Below are 15,813 nucleotides of genomic sequence, written 5' to 3'. Positions count from 1 at the left end.
CTGTACAGGTGAGCGAAGTGGCATGTTTATCACTACATATTGTAAATCAGTGTATGGATACTTGCTTTCAAGAAGCTCATTTAAAAATATTTAATCTTTTTTGTATTTAATTATTTTTCAAGTACAGTTTTCTGCCTTTTACTCCCTTCCTGGCCCACCCCCCCAGTGCTCCCCACCTCCCTCCCATTTCTACCCCCCTTAGCTGTTGTCTATGTGTCCTTTATACTAGTTCCTCTAAATTCCTCCTCCTTTTCCCCTGAAATTCCCTCCCCTCTCCCCTGTGGTCACTGTCCCCCTGTTCTCTATTTCAGTGTCTTTGTTTTTATTTTGCTTGCTTGTTTGTTTTGTTGTTCAGCTCTCTGTTAAAGGTGAGTTCATACAGTATTTCTCTTTCAATGCCTGGCTTATTTCACTCAGCATAATGCTTTCCAGTTTCATCCATGCTGTTGCAAAGGGTAGGAGCTCTTTCTTTCTGCTGCATAGAATTCCATTGTGTAAATGCACCACAATTTTTTGATCCACTCATTTACTGACGGGCACCTAGGTTGTTTCCAGCACCTGGCTATTGTAAATTGTGCTGCTATGAACACTGGGGTGCTTGGGTTCTTTTGGATTGGTGTTTTAGGGCTCTTAGGATATAATCCCAGCAGTGGAATTGCTGGGTTAATCTTTAGTCTACAATATTGTAGTTTCAGAAAGATAGTTGAGTTAAATGATTGATTAAAACATTAATTTAAAGTTCAATATATAAAATGTACTATTTTGAAGTTAAAAAGCAAAATAGTTAAAGTAGTATTTCTATTGATTAAGGTTTTATTTTTAACCATGAAAATTTGCAAAATAAGACTGAATAAATTAAGGAACTATGTGTAACTTTCTGGTAATGTTTTTAAGATTTTCTGATTTTCGGTTGGTGTTTTTATTATTATAATAATTGAAATTAATTTAAGAACTTATTTTGTATCTTGCCATCTTATCATTTTGAAAGGAGCAATAAAATATTGACAATTGGTGGAACATGAATGACCCATATTATGTAGATCTTTGTATGTTCTTCAATTTTCCATGACCCGGGTAACATCACTAAAATTTTCAGGCTATTTTAATTATATAAGGCAAGCAATATCTTGTAACATTTTACTGAGAAATAAATTTGATGCCGGCTAAGATCTATGATTAATTGTTCCAAATTATATATTAAGTTGTTTTAAAATCTACTTTCCACTGCTATATAGAACACAGTGAGTTATAAAAAAGCTTATTAAAATTTCATTTTAATCTCAGTTATTACAATGATTTCTTGTATAACTCTGTCTCATTCTATAAATTTGCTAGAAAGCCATTTATTATATTAGCTACATGTATGTTATTTTTCCCCTTCAGTGATTATTTGTCTAAGTACAAATTTTTACTTTTTCCTGTAATTTTTATGTAGGTGAATACTTTAGCCAGTATTTCAGCATGTATTGACATACAAAAAATATAGTATTATTAAGAGTTTTCTGTGATACTCTTAACTGTCCCCCGAGTGCTTCCTTTACTGGCATAACAAAAATGTTTAGATTATACATTGCTCCCGGTAACCACCCATCTTAAATCATTGGAAGAAGGAAAAATGAGGAAGGAGGTGAAACTAAAGAGGGGAAATGGTACTAATTTACTGAAAGCTAGTGAAGAAAATACCCTCGCGGTATGGTTGCATAACTGTCTTCAGTTTTTCTCAAGCTTAAATCACCTCCATCATGACAACAACAACAACAAAATCACAGCTTGTTTTTAGGACATAGTATGTAACACCTTATAATTTAATGCCCACATTAGATATGCAATATTTTACAATTTATAGATGAAAGGTATTAGCCATTATAAATTCCATTTGTGTTTCTTAGAATTTTACATTGTTATGATACAGTTATAAAACCATGTGGGTGTCAGGCCTCCCTCCTCCCACCAAAGAGTTTTTCTTTGACTGTACCTTGCAGGGTTTCTCAGAAATATGCAATCAAATACTTTGTGGTATTTTGTCCATTTTTCTCTATAATTATATTATTTTTTCTCTAAAACTGAAATATTGGTGTTTCTTTGGTTGTTAGTTTTTAAACTAACATGTTATACTACATAATAAGAAAAACTATTACATGTTAGAAGAATAATGTTAATTAAACTTAACATATTTATAAATAATTTTATGCTTGGCAACTTCTACTAAAATGTACAAGCAGTTTATTAGGCCTAACATCCCCTAGAAAAATAAATCTTTCTGAACTGTGTACTGGAAATTAAGAATAGGTTGTTAAAGTCACAAACAATAAAATTAGAAATTATTAGGAAAGAATGAATAAACAACACTGAGAGCTGTAACTGTTCACCCTCAAAGAATTTTTTTTGAAATTCACTTTTCTGAAGGGCTTTTGTGGTGGTTGTGTCACAATGTCACAATAATGAGCTTCCTTCAACTAGGGCATTAGTTTCTTACAATGGTTAAGTTTGGATAGTGAATGCAGTGCTGTATGTATATGACTGATAAATCCCTGTGTTTCATTGTCATGATGGAACAGTGATGTATTCAGCAGGAAGTTGCTGTCAAATACATGCATGAGAAAGAGGTCCCTTTCATGTTCAAGATACAACACTGGACCTATGAAGGTACAGTGCGTCGCTGTCCCTATGTTCTATGCCTATGTAGATCGCTCCATACAGATGACATACAGGCATTTTCCTCATTTGAGACCCATCTGTACCTCCCTCCAGAATATGGGAAAGAGCTGGGCCCGATGAAAACATGTGAAAGAACATGAAGATCCAAGTATGAACTATGAGAGTTTCTTTTTAACATTCTCATGACATGTAGTCATGAAACCAGACTTTTTTTTACAAGAAGAGGAAGAAAAACAAAAACAGCAAAGCAAAACAAAAACTAAACAAAACCCTGTGTGAAAGGCATGGGGAAGTTCATGGTCAATTTCTCTGTTTACTATCACCCTGGAAGGCTAGTGTGCAAGCCTACTTATAGTCTAGTTCTGAGCCATATAATTGATTTCTGTGTTTTTCAGAGAACCAGCTAGGGAATCTCGCAAACTTCCCTGAACATGTTTGCTCTGGACTTTGATTCTAACAAGGATTACTCCTTGATAATTGCTTTCTCTACTTTTGAGCTCAGAGTTAGATGGAAAATAAAATATTTACTTAGAACAGCATGCTACCATTAAGAATAAAAACTTCTCATTTATTTCTTCCTGTTGGTTAGTACTTTACACAAAATAAGCCTACAAACATATTTAGCTCCATTCTTTACCATTTTTCCTAGTTTTAGCTGTGTTCTGATTTAAGTATACATGTAGAAAGAGCAAAGCTTTGTACTTCTGTAAAATTTATCCCCATTTAGTACAGAATTAGGTCCCTGTTTGAATACTTACAGAAACATTGTAAAAGAAATAAACTTTTGGAAAAATATCAATGCTGTTTATTATGCTCAAATACTTCTTTCTGTAATTTCAACTGATGGATTGAAATCCTGGTGATTTTAATGGCTTTTCCAGGTCTATACTTTCGAATTTGTATAACATTATGTATTATTTTATTTATGTTGTATAAGGGGCGATGCTCACTGAATTAGTGTAATAATACCTTAGGTCAATACCATTAATAAATTTGATATCATCCTCCTTATGTATGTTTTATTCCGTAGGTATGACATTGTATTATGATGGTAAACCCTTCATAGTTAATTTATAGGGAAAGTCTCAAAGAATTGAAGTGGCATGTGCTAGATATGCCTTCAGGCTTATAGTTTGACTTGGAATATATGTATATGTGATACAAAATTAACTGTTTTTACAAAATGTACATAGTTTTCTATAATAAAAGTATACTATATAATCTGAGAATAAATGGATGTACGACATGAAAAATACCATAACCCTGATACTGAATTAGACAGAGAATTAAGTGCCATCTCTAGCCTTAAAACATTTTTTACCTTTAACCATTTTGTATGTATAATTCTTTGCTGCCAATAATCTCAACAATATGATTATTTAGGAAGTGACACAATAATATAGTTCCTAAAATTTATTTTTTGTGTCACAAAGATACCAACACTGAAGAGATATTACAGAATGATGCATGTTTTACTGATACTTTATGTTGCATTATGTTTGTATTGATTTTTAGAACTTTGATGTACTGGAACTTTCATTACTAGCTTGTGTGAAATTATTGCAAATATAGACAAGAAAAACGTGTTTTGTTTTGCTTTTCAATTATAAGGCATCTAATATCAGTGTTATCTTGGTGACACAGACACATTAAAAACTATTTATGCTCAATGATCTGAAAAATCAGACAAAAATCAATATATCTGTTTTCTTACAAAAGTTCTTGCTTCTTTCATCTGTGGCACAGAAAGGTTAGGTATATACTTAAAGCCCAAAGTCAGTGAGTGGTTCTATTGTTCATTAGCTCCATGACTGTAGAAAAAAAGATATTTCTCACCCTCTGCATAGAGTTAAAAAACCATAGCCTAGAAATGAATGTGCTTTTCCTTAAAGAATGTGTTAAATATTGTTGGCATACTACATAGAAATAATAAATGAGAGATACATAATCAGATCATCATCAATAACATTATAAAGAAAAACAGTATAAAGACCAGAATCTCAAGTGGAGGACAAACACCCTGCCATCCAAATGCTAAAGTCACCAGGCGTTTATTAAAAATCTGGACATACTAAACCCTATAATCCATAAGCTATAACCTGGTAAGTCAAAGTAACATCCCAAAACTCATAACTCTAATTTGTCGATACTCAATTTGATTTAATAGTGGAAATGTGTGGAGTGTTTGAAGCTTAGTTACCATTTTAGTTACATAAGTGAAATATATTCTTCTTACTAATTCATTTCTAAGAATATGTCTCATAAACACATATGCACATGCCCTGCTAGACTGTAATTTACATTTTTAATATTTGTAATTTGCAATTAACACTCTCATTTTCTTTTTATTTGGGAACATATCCTGAATCAGTACTCTTAAAATTTTAAGAAAAAATTTCATATTTTGTAATATTCTTTCTAGAGTATATTATACTGTGATGTATTTTACTATCTGCCAAAACTGCTCCTTTTTACAGCATAAGATAAATTGTTCTTCATCTCTAAGCACTGCCTTTTCACCATAGCCAGTGGGATTCGGTACCACTGATTCTTTTTACAATCTTGGTTTAGAAAATTAAAGAAACTCAAGTAGCACTGCTGCAATTCATTTGTGGCTAATACATCTTGTCTCACATGACTGAGGACAAGTGCCCTCCAGATTAAATTTTGCTGCTCAGCATCCTGCATTTTCATAAAATATAGTCCTTACAGAGCTCTATGAATTTCCCAAGCATGTGGTTTAATTTAAACCAACATGCTTGAGTCACCCATTTAAATAAAATGTTTGTAATGTTCCAAAACTATTTTATAAATGCACCTTTCAAAAATAGAACAAGCAAACACTATCATTCTAAATTAGATAAAATATCTATATTCAGTGGTAAGCAGAAAGATCTTCAGGGAGGGTTACCTGAGTTACCTTGGGGACTGGACATTTGTTTCTAATGTTGATTTGTGAAAGAGGATAGTTGCACTACAAGCTGGTGCGGTGCTTCAAGGTGCTGTGAGTGCTGGATCCACCCACCCTGCTTCCGTATGCCATGGCCAAAGCAACAGAGATAAAGCAGACGTGAGTGCCTAGCAAAATGTTAAGCTTTCCCGCAGTGTTCTGCTGAAGCTGTATGCTGCCCCATTTTCAATCACAGTTTCAAGATGATCTTTGATATGAATTTTGATACAATTTATTTATGAAATGAGTATATATATATGTGTGTATATATATATATATATATGAGTTTGGTAATCATAAATAAGAGAAAAAGTGGTTTGAGAATATATAAAGCAGTTGTCATTAAGAAGTTATTTGTTGTGATGTATACACATACCATATGGGTGTTTTTTTATTATGAGAAACATATCCTGAAGTCTAAGGAAACATTTTAAACTTTTATGCACTTATGAAAACAGAAATCAATCTAAATAAGCATCTGATGCTGCAAGTTTCTCTTCCATGCATGTGCACATGTTTGGGTTTGTTGTTTTTAACTTAATCCATCAATGGATGCCTCAAAATAGTAAAAATTAACTTTAAGAACTACCCATGAGACTTCCAACAACATGGAAACAATGAGGAAATCAAAGAAACCTAAATTTTTAAAGAGAATTACTCTATATTCTGATGACATGTGGGCACATTCATTAATATTCTGTAACTCAGTTGGAGAGATAATGTGATTTAGAGTTATTGGGAGTATGTTAATACAACAATTTTCAACTGACGTGCCACAAGAATTGTTAAAGCATCCAATTACCTGACTATTTAGTCAGGTGTACTAACCTCTTTTCCCTTAGGTAGTCAAATAAAAAAATTACAAGAGCCAACACAGCAATAGCAGTCTGGTGTAAATAAATCAAAAGTATACCTATTTTTAATCAGATTAAAAATGTATTTATTGGTGTGCTGCAGAATTTTGGTATTTACTTTAAGTGTGCCATGAGGTTGAAAATAACCCGAATAGACACTTCTCCAAGAGGTCATATAGATGGCCAATAGACATATGAAAAAGATGCTCGATGTCAGTAATCATCAGAGAAATGCAAATTAAAACCACAATGAGATATCATCTCACACCTGTTAGAATGTCTGTCATCAATAAGTCAATAAACAGTAGGTGCTGGCGAGGATGTGGTGAAAGGGGAACCCTTTTGCACTATTATTGTTGGGAATGAAGATACGGAAACAGGCCAAGTGTCCATTAGTAAATGAGTGGATGAAACAACTATGGTACAGTTACACATTGGAATTCTACTAGGCAATAAAAAAGAAGAAAATTTTACCCTTTGTAACACTATGGATGGACCCAGAGAACATTATACTAAGTGAAATAAGCCAGTCAGAGAAAGACAAATCCCATAGGATTTCACTCATGTGGAATCTAATGAACAAATTGGATTAACAAGCAAAACGGAGACAGACTCACAGGAGAGCCGATGACAGCTAGTGGCGGGGTGGAGAGAGGTTAGGGGGTGGAGAGATTGAGCAAAAAGGAGAAAGGACTCAGGGGCATGGGCACCAGTGTGGTGACTGCTGTGGGGAGAAGGGTGTAAGGAGCCTAAATGGATATGGAAAAATTACAATAAAGATTAAATAAAATATCTATATAAATATAATTTACACATACAGTTACTTGTATGTGTAGTGGTAGTTCTAGTGAATCACATCAAATTATCTGTGTGAATAGAAACTCATAGTTACTGAATTATCATGTAAACACTTAAGTAAACTTTTTACTAGCGTAGAAAAAAACTATAAAATTAACTGATTCACTGTTTACACATATTGAGAATATCAAAAAACAGCAAGTTGACAAAAACAATAGGTAGCAGAATTTAAATGACATAAAATCTAATGAATAAATGCAGAATAATTTAATGGGTTGAAGTGTTTTAATCATTGCCTATCCTGTATTATCATATATCAATATTTTAGATAAATTTTATAAAAACATAAAAATGATTAAGGAGTTCTATTGCACATGAAGGGACTGGCAAGCAATTTATATCCAAAGAGCAGTTTTGTGCTCTAGCTAGTTTCATTATTAATCATTATTGGTCATTCAGTTACATTAGCAGACATATACTTACCTTCCTGTTTAAAACTTTAACCAAAATTTTCATGTTATGACACAACATTTGATTGATATGTTGTATTAACATAATAGGAAACAAAATTAAATAGAAATGAATGTTTAGGAACACTATTTTTTCCATTGGCAAGAAGTCAAAGTCTGTGATTATTCTGCATACAAATTACCAAAATGATTTTTCAAAACTCAATGCAATAAAAATAAATGCCTGAATAAATACTCAGAAATGTAAAGCCATATTTCTATTTAAGTTGCTCAGGTAAATGTAATTCATTAATAATTATGCAAGCATTTTTCATGTACTTAGCATTTATCAAGTCATTTCATGTAAACAATAAACAAAGTCTCACAAAAGCCTGAACACAGTTACGATGTTACATGCTATAGAGGTACACACATACCAACACATACACATAGCCACACACATGCATTGCTGAAATTAAATGGTTAAACTTTCGGAAAATGTGCATGATATTTGGTGTAGCTGCATCATGGATTCATGTATTCTGACTCCACTTCTCAATTTATATTTAATGTTGCTATATTTGACCAATAGAATTAAAATTTCCCAATCCTGTGTAACTTGTATTGTCTAATGTGCCAATTTTTTTTCATTGCTATAAAAAGTAAACTTTTTATTGAGACAAAAATTCTAAGGCAATGACTTATTAATTCTGTGAGTTAAATAAGTAAATGAAGGTTGAGTAAAGGAAGGAAAAAGGAGAAAAGAAATGAGAACACAGGCATTGCATATTAGCACCTGACAGAAAAGACCACGATGAGATTTGTAAATCAGACAGACCTGACTCTGGATCCTTTCTGTACCTCTTAATAACTACATGCTTTTCAGCAAGTGACTTCAGGAATACACTCTTGTGTCATGAACATCATAATGACAGTTCTTATTATGTGACTTTTCTTATTTCATTTATCTACATTATAGAAAGGGAATTTATAAAACATAAAAATATTTGGTTGGCCAAAATGTCCATTTGTTTTTTCCATGAGATGTCTCCAGTAGTGCTTAGTTGTCTTTAACTTCATTTGAAACAATTTTGTTAGATTGTATTGCTACAGCTGTCACATCAGCGTGCAATTTAAAAAACTTACAAATATTACTGAATTATTGTGTAGTCATTTTAATATTAAAGGTGGAAGAAAAGACACATTTTCAGAATATTATGCTTTATTACTTCAAGAAAGATAAAAAACACAACTGAAATGCAAAAAAAAAAAAAGATTTGTGCAGTGTATGGAGAAGGTGCTGTGACTGTTGAAAGTACTGAAAGTGCTTTGTGAAGTTTCATGCTGGAGATTTCTTGCTGGATGATGCTTCACAGTCGGGTAGACCAGCTGAAGTTGATAGCAATCAAATCAAGATATTAATTGAGAACAATCAACATTATCCCACAGGGGAGAGAGCTGATATCCTCAAACCAAATCAATAAAGTTATAGGCGAAAATGAAAAATGTGTCTTTTATTTTAAAGAAAAACTAAATGAATTTTTTTGCCAACCTAATCAATATCAGTCAGACAACATAACATATACATACCCTCTTATGCTGGTTATAATTTATAGTTTCACTAATCCAATCATCGAACAAACACCATTTCTCTAGTGCCTGTTTTGACCTCAATAATACTAATCGCTTAAGATCTAGGGATACATAAAATGCATCTAAGCATTTACGAGCTCATTGCCAAGACTGAAGGACATGTGTGGCACTGTTTGGGAGTCCAGAACAGAGGTCCGTGCTACAGCATAGGGAAGCCGAGAAGATGTTCAAGGTACAATTACTGATTAAAATCATGATTACAAGATAAGTTGAAACTCTCCAGATGCTGAGGGGAAGAATGTGAGATTAGTAGAAGAAAATATAAAGTGGTGAGAAATAATCTGATATTTCAGGCACATCAGTTATGATTTATAGGGAATGAGGTGCAGGGGAGAAGTCAGGAAACAATTGCTATATCGAACATCGAACAGCTTTTGGGAAAGAGCATTCCAAGAATGAGTATATAGCTTAAAAACATAAATATGTAGTTAAAGATGCACAAATAGAATTCTGTAATGTGACCAAAAGTATAATTTATCATTTGAACACAGATACTGTTTTCTGGAGCTGAAAATATGTGAGATAGTGGAATCATGCTGGCAGTTGGCAAACTATTAAAAGTGAATTTGCAAATGTGTTACATTTATAAAACATATTTTCACATTACAAATTCTGTGGAGAATACTCTTTGCCTGATGACCATATATTTATGGATCTAAGAGCATAGATGGAAGAAAGAGTACATGTCAAGAATTAATTTCTTCCTAGTTTTGTTTCTAACTGCCCTCTGGGGCTGGACTAAGCCCTTCATCATTGAAGTGCCTATCCTGACTTGATGGCCAGACTATTGTTGTTTAAATAAAATTAAAATAATCATTCAATTCTGGTTATAATAGTAGGGACATAGAGCTCAGAAAATCATTAGTAAAACAAAATTCAATATCATTATGAAGCAGAAGGGTGACAGGTTAAGTTGAATGCACCGAGGCTGTTCTCTGTGATTTCTGTCTGGTGTGCACACAGCGTACAATTTGTAAACATCTCTTAGGATGATGAGTAATAAGAATTGCATAGGACTCTTCTCCTGTTTAGACAGAAAGCAACAAACGTTATCTCAGATACTCAATAGAATTCAATTCCGCTGACTTTAAATATAAGTCACTTCAAAAACTCATTCTTAAAAAGTACAAGCTCTAAAAGGAAGAATATGACTCCTTTTACTCCAGTAACTGAAATATTGCCAAGAATTAAGCAGAGCCAAGTCCACAGGGGAAGTAACATGCAGGCAGCTAAATAGTACATATAAAGAGTGTGAAGTTTAAAAGGAGATGTGTCACTGGTGATCACACTGAAAAAGAAATTTATGTCCATAGTTTTGGAGAAAAATCCCAAACTTTCTTATCTCTGTGAGTTCATAATTTACTAACTAAACTTACATTTTTTAAAGATTCGTCTTTATAAAGTAGTTTGGCTTATAAATTTATGCTATTTTAAGCACAGTTAGAGATATAGCTAGAGAATGGCATAAATAACTAGTATGAGTCTCTTCATAATCATTTCTAAGAGTAAAGATATCAGCATTTAATATCAATTTAACTTTTCTTTGGCTCAAGGAACTAAAACTGTTCTACGCCTTAGAATGATTTTTTAAATGTTTGATAATATGAAACTCTCCTGTATGCCTTGTTAAAAATACTACTTGACCTACCAGGATTGTGGTGAAGATTAAATAAGATCGTGCATGGAAGGCTCTAGGGTTTGACCTGGACTGTGGTTCAGTAAATGTTAGTTGTTGTTATTGTGGTTATCATCCTTTTAAAACAGCTTTCTATTGTGTGGGGGCTAAAATATTAATACTTTTACTGCCATCCTCTAAGTTCTTCTGGCTGAGCTAATCACCAAATTAACAGAGACAGATAAACAGGAGAAAAATCAAAGTTTAATACACGTGCATGTATGAAAATTTACAAAGACAGTGAGGCAACATCGGGCATATAAGACATTTTGGACAGAGAAGAAGAGAGAATAATGAGGTATTTAATTTCAGAAGTCAGAATGGGAGATTTATAGATAATTGAGGAAGAGATGAATACACAGGGTGGGAAAATCCTTCCAGGGACTCAGAAACCATGAGACACAGGCAGTTCCTAGCTAACAGGCACCTGCCTGCAGCACTCTATTTACCACACTTAACTCAACTTAGGCTAATGCGGCATTCTGAAGCAGGATGAATGAACCTGAACCTGAAGCAGATTTCTCCATCTGAATATCCTGGGCAGGACAAGGGAAGGTAAAAATTTCTTAGTTCTTTATTTCTTTTAATCCTCACTGAGGACATTTTCATTGTTTTTATGGAGAGAGGAAGGAGGATGAGAGATTGAGAGAGAGAGAAACAGAGAGAGAGATGTGAAAGAGAAACATTGATCAGTTACTTTCCGTACACACCCAAACCTAAAATCAAATCCGCAGCCTAGGTATGTGCCATGACTAAGAATTGAACCCACAAACTTTTGGTATGCAAGATGTTGCTCCAACCAGCTGAGCCACCCAGCCAGGTCATCCTCTGTTTGTTAATTGCTTAAATTGTATATCCCTACAAGGAGCTTCAGGGTGGCAGTGTTATCAGTGAAAGTGGAGTTCTTGCAGTCTCACAAGAAAAAGAATTTCCTGGGACTCACAAAAGAGGATGGGTTTCTGTGGCAAACTTTGTTGATGATGCACAATTAAGGGGGTTTTCCTCCTGAGTTTCCAATGTCCTACTTCTGTGTCTCTCAACATAGAAAAGGTCCAATATTGTCATCTGTAGGGCCAAAATAAAGGGCACAGTCTAGAATTTCTGCTCTATAATAAAGTACAGTTCAGTCCAACATCTGGCTAGCTGAGCATGTGTTTCCAGCTGAAGTCCACTGCTGTGTTAACTGTTCAGGCTTCCTCCTAAAGCCTGTGTTTGGAGTTCACTTGGCCACAGGCCATATGACTGCTAAGGGCACATGGCTATGGAGAGAGGATGTGCAAATGCATGAGGTGAGTGCAGGTCGAGAGAGAGAGAGAGAGAGAGAGGGACAGAGAGAGATAGACAGATTGAGAGAGAGAGATTAATTCTTTGTTCCCTTGGGGTTATATTAGTTTGTATTTGGGAAAGACTAGAAGCTTTTTCAAACTAGCCAATGAACTTCCCAAGTTTTTGTGGACTTTTGATTGGCTCACATCTTACGTAGACTGGCAGGCATCTTTGGTCAAGCACCTCTCCCTGTGTCCTCCCCAAATATGGTATACCAGAGTAAGGAAATGGAGAAGTGCTCCCTTCAGTGGAGAAACGCTGGAATTCCCTGGTGGGTAAAGCTGCAGCTTCTTGGTGAAACAAACCGACTCAGGCCTCCCAGTTTATTAATCCCAAGTCCAACTCCCTTTTGCTCCCATTTCCTATCAATAATTAGATAAATACGGGCAGTAACAATAGGATTTTGGCCCCTTCAATTGTGGGTTATAAGGCATGTTTTTAAAAATCATATTTGAGTATTTTTTTGTCCAGTACATTACATAAAGAATAAAAAGTAAAAGAAGCAGCTGAAAACCTTACAGTCTAAATCCAGGAAAATATAGTAAACCTAGACTAGTTTGTATTATTAGCTGTAAGCAATGCATATACCAAGTCTTGGTTTAATTGGTCAAATTAAATGAACTAAATAAAATAATAAAATAACTAACTAAATTTTGAATACATGAGTTGTTTTGAATAATGTGCTAAGATCTCATCTGTATTATTTTAATAAGTATTTTCTAGAAAAAATTCTAATACAAGTTAAACAAAACTTTCTTTTTTTTAAGATTTCTTATTTATTTATCTTTAGAGGAGAAGAAGAAAGGGAGAGAAACATCAATATATGGTTGCCTCTCATGTGTCCCCTGCTGGGAACTGGCTTGCAACCCAGGCATGTGCCCTGACTGGAAATGGAACCACGATAGTCTGGTTTGCAGGCCCTCACTCAGTCCATTGAGCTACACCAGCCAGGGCTACTTTCTGTTTTTAGATAAAAAACTGTAGAGCTTGCTGATAAACTTCTGAAAGGTAAGAAACTTTACTATTAAAGAGTGAGCTCAATAAAGGAGAGAAATCTCAGCTGGTAATTGTTAAAGGTGAGGATAAACCTCAAATAAAGAAAGTTTTCCTCCAGCTGAAGGGAAAAGCACTGGGAGCCAGAACACCACCTCTCTGGTATACGAGGAAAATATATTTTCAGTGCATTGAGAATGGCCACTCAAAATGGCAGCATCCTAAACTCAGAGTACTAAGCCACAGTAGTGGTTGCCTTTGAAGTAGCAAAAGAAAATAAAATTGGCCTAGATTTTTATTTTTTCTGTTGAGGAAAAATGGCAAGCACTTGACTGACCTATGAGAGAGAAGAGGAAAAAACAAAAACAAAAACAAAAATGAAACAATGTGTATATCACTTTCCTGTAGTGGTAAGTGAAGACCCTGTAAAGCCATAAAGCACACTCCAAGGAGTGCACTACCAGAGGACTCATGACATTCTTTTGCAAAACATTTTCTAGTTGACCAAGTTCTCAGTGTTAATACTTTGAATTCTCAAAGACCCTAAGTGGTTTTATAATTCCTATTTTAAAGATGAGGAAGCAGATTAAGACAGAACAGAATTCAATTCTAAGAGTAAAACATTGAGAACTGGGAAGCCTTAGATTAAGATCAGATTTTTACCACTAATTAGTTTTTTAGTGTCTTGAGTTTATGCAAATGAAGTGGAATGATAAAATTACCTCCTCAATTTGTCTTAATTCTATTTCTAGTAAGCAGCTAAAATGAGACTTTACCATTGATAACACATCATTCTGCCCAGTCCCTTTTGCCCGGTACTGCTGCTCCTCTAGAATGGCTTAAGATATACATTTACACAATGGAATTCTATGCAGCAGAAAGAAAGAAAGAGCTCCTACCCTTTACAACAGTGTGGATAGAACTGGAAAGCATTATGCTGAGTGAAATAAGCCAGGCAGTGAAAGACAAATACCATATGATCTCACCATTAACAGGAACATAAACAAAAAAACAAACAAGCAAGCAAAATATAACCAAAGACACTCAAATAGAGAAGAGACTTACAATGACCAGAAGGGAGAGGGGAGGGAATTTCAGGAGAAAAGGAGAAGGATTTACAGGAAATAGTATAAAGGATACATAGACAAAAGCTAAGGGGGGATGGAAATGGGAGGAAAGTGGGGAGCACTGGGGGTGGGCTGGGATGGAAGTAAAAGACAGAAAACTATACTTGAACAACAATTAAATAAATTTTAAAAAGATATGCATTACTTTAGTCAGGAATTAATGCAATATCTAAGATGGGCCATTCTTAAGGACAGGAACTCTCCAATAAAAATCACTTGAATTCAGTAGAGAAGAGAATAAAAGAAGTGGAAAGCAGACTGGATATTCAAGAATTCTCTTGAGAGGCATTTATAAATATTTTTCTATTACTAGAGAGAAACTTGCAGTAGAATTTGATTCTAGTTAACTTTTCCCAAGTCATATAAGACGTTGGCAAAATGGGCTGCCAAAGTTCAACTAGCCTGGGACAGATCAACATGTGGCGGAGTGATCTAAACTTAGATGAGATGTTCCAAGTTAGCTGTGGAGAAGAGCAGCTGCTTCTAGAGAGATGTTTTTATTGCTGGGTGGATATAGATCTGCTATTCTTTTTACTAAGACAGATCTCAGGGTTGACAAGTTACAGAATGAGTAATGACGAACTACGCCTGATTATCTGGAAGGTTGTGATTAGCATTGAGTAAAATTTTACATCTACAGTTTCAATATAAATCAATTTCTGTATTCCACATGAATTCAGATCTAAGAATGAGAACATAAAATGCCAAAATAGAGCATTTATTTTTCCATTTGGGTGAATACAGTGTGGTGTAGCTGTTAAAATGATACAAAAGTTTTATTAATCATGTCAGTTGGTTTGGATATAGATTCACTCTAAATGTGAGTCTATATCCAAATATCTACATTTCTACATTTATTGTACTGCTGAGCAATATCTTAAGAAACATCCAAATAGTATTTTAAGAATAATTCCCACCAGATATGCTTTTCATCTCAGATTTTTACCTAATAAAATATTAGGGCTCTGGCTGGTGTAGCTCAGTGGATTGAGTGCAGGCTTGCAAACCAAGGGATTGTGGTTCAATTCCCACTAAGGGCATGTGCCTAGGTTGCAGGCTGGTTCCCAGCAGGGGATGCATGAGAGGCAACCATACATTGATGTTTCTTTCCCTCTCTCCTTTCTTTCCACTCTAAAGATAAATAAATAAAATATTTTAAAAAATTAGGTTGGATATTCTTTTCATATAGTTTTCCCCTTACCCCAACCATGTTAGTGACATTAAGTTAGAAATATAATGCTAACAGTAGAAGGCTCTGTTTTAATACATGGAAACATCTCAATGAATTTCATTTCCATTTGCAGTTTTTCTCCTACTTATCACTCAGCCA

At 34.4% G+C, this 15,813-nt stretch overlaps 1 protein-coding gene across 2 annotated transcripts in view; it reads left to right on the top strand.

Annotated features, from left to right (window-relative positions):
- NEGR1 (neuronal growth regulator 1) overlaps positions 1-15,813 on the top strand; it is an 836,437-nt gene that overhangs the window by 68,479 nt on the left and 752,145 nt on the right. The gene's annotated exons all lie outside the window — the stretch shown is intronic.

The sequence above is a fragment of the Artibeus jamaicensis genome, unplaced genomic scaffold (assembly GCF_021234435.1).
Source record: "Artibeus jamaicensis isolate MK-2021 breed Jamaican fruit bat unplaced genomic scaffold, CSHL_Jam_final scaffold_1019, whole genome shotgun sequence".
NCBI classification, from domain to species: Eukaryota; Metazoa; Chordata; class Mammalia; order Chiroptera; family Phyllostomidae; genus Artibeus; species Artibeus jamaicensis.
This window is presented reverse-complemented; position numbering and strand designations above follow the sequence as displayed.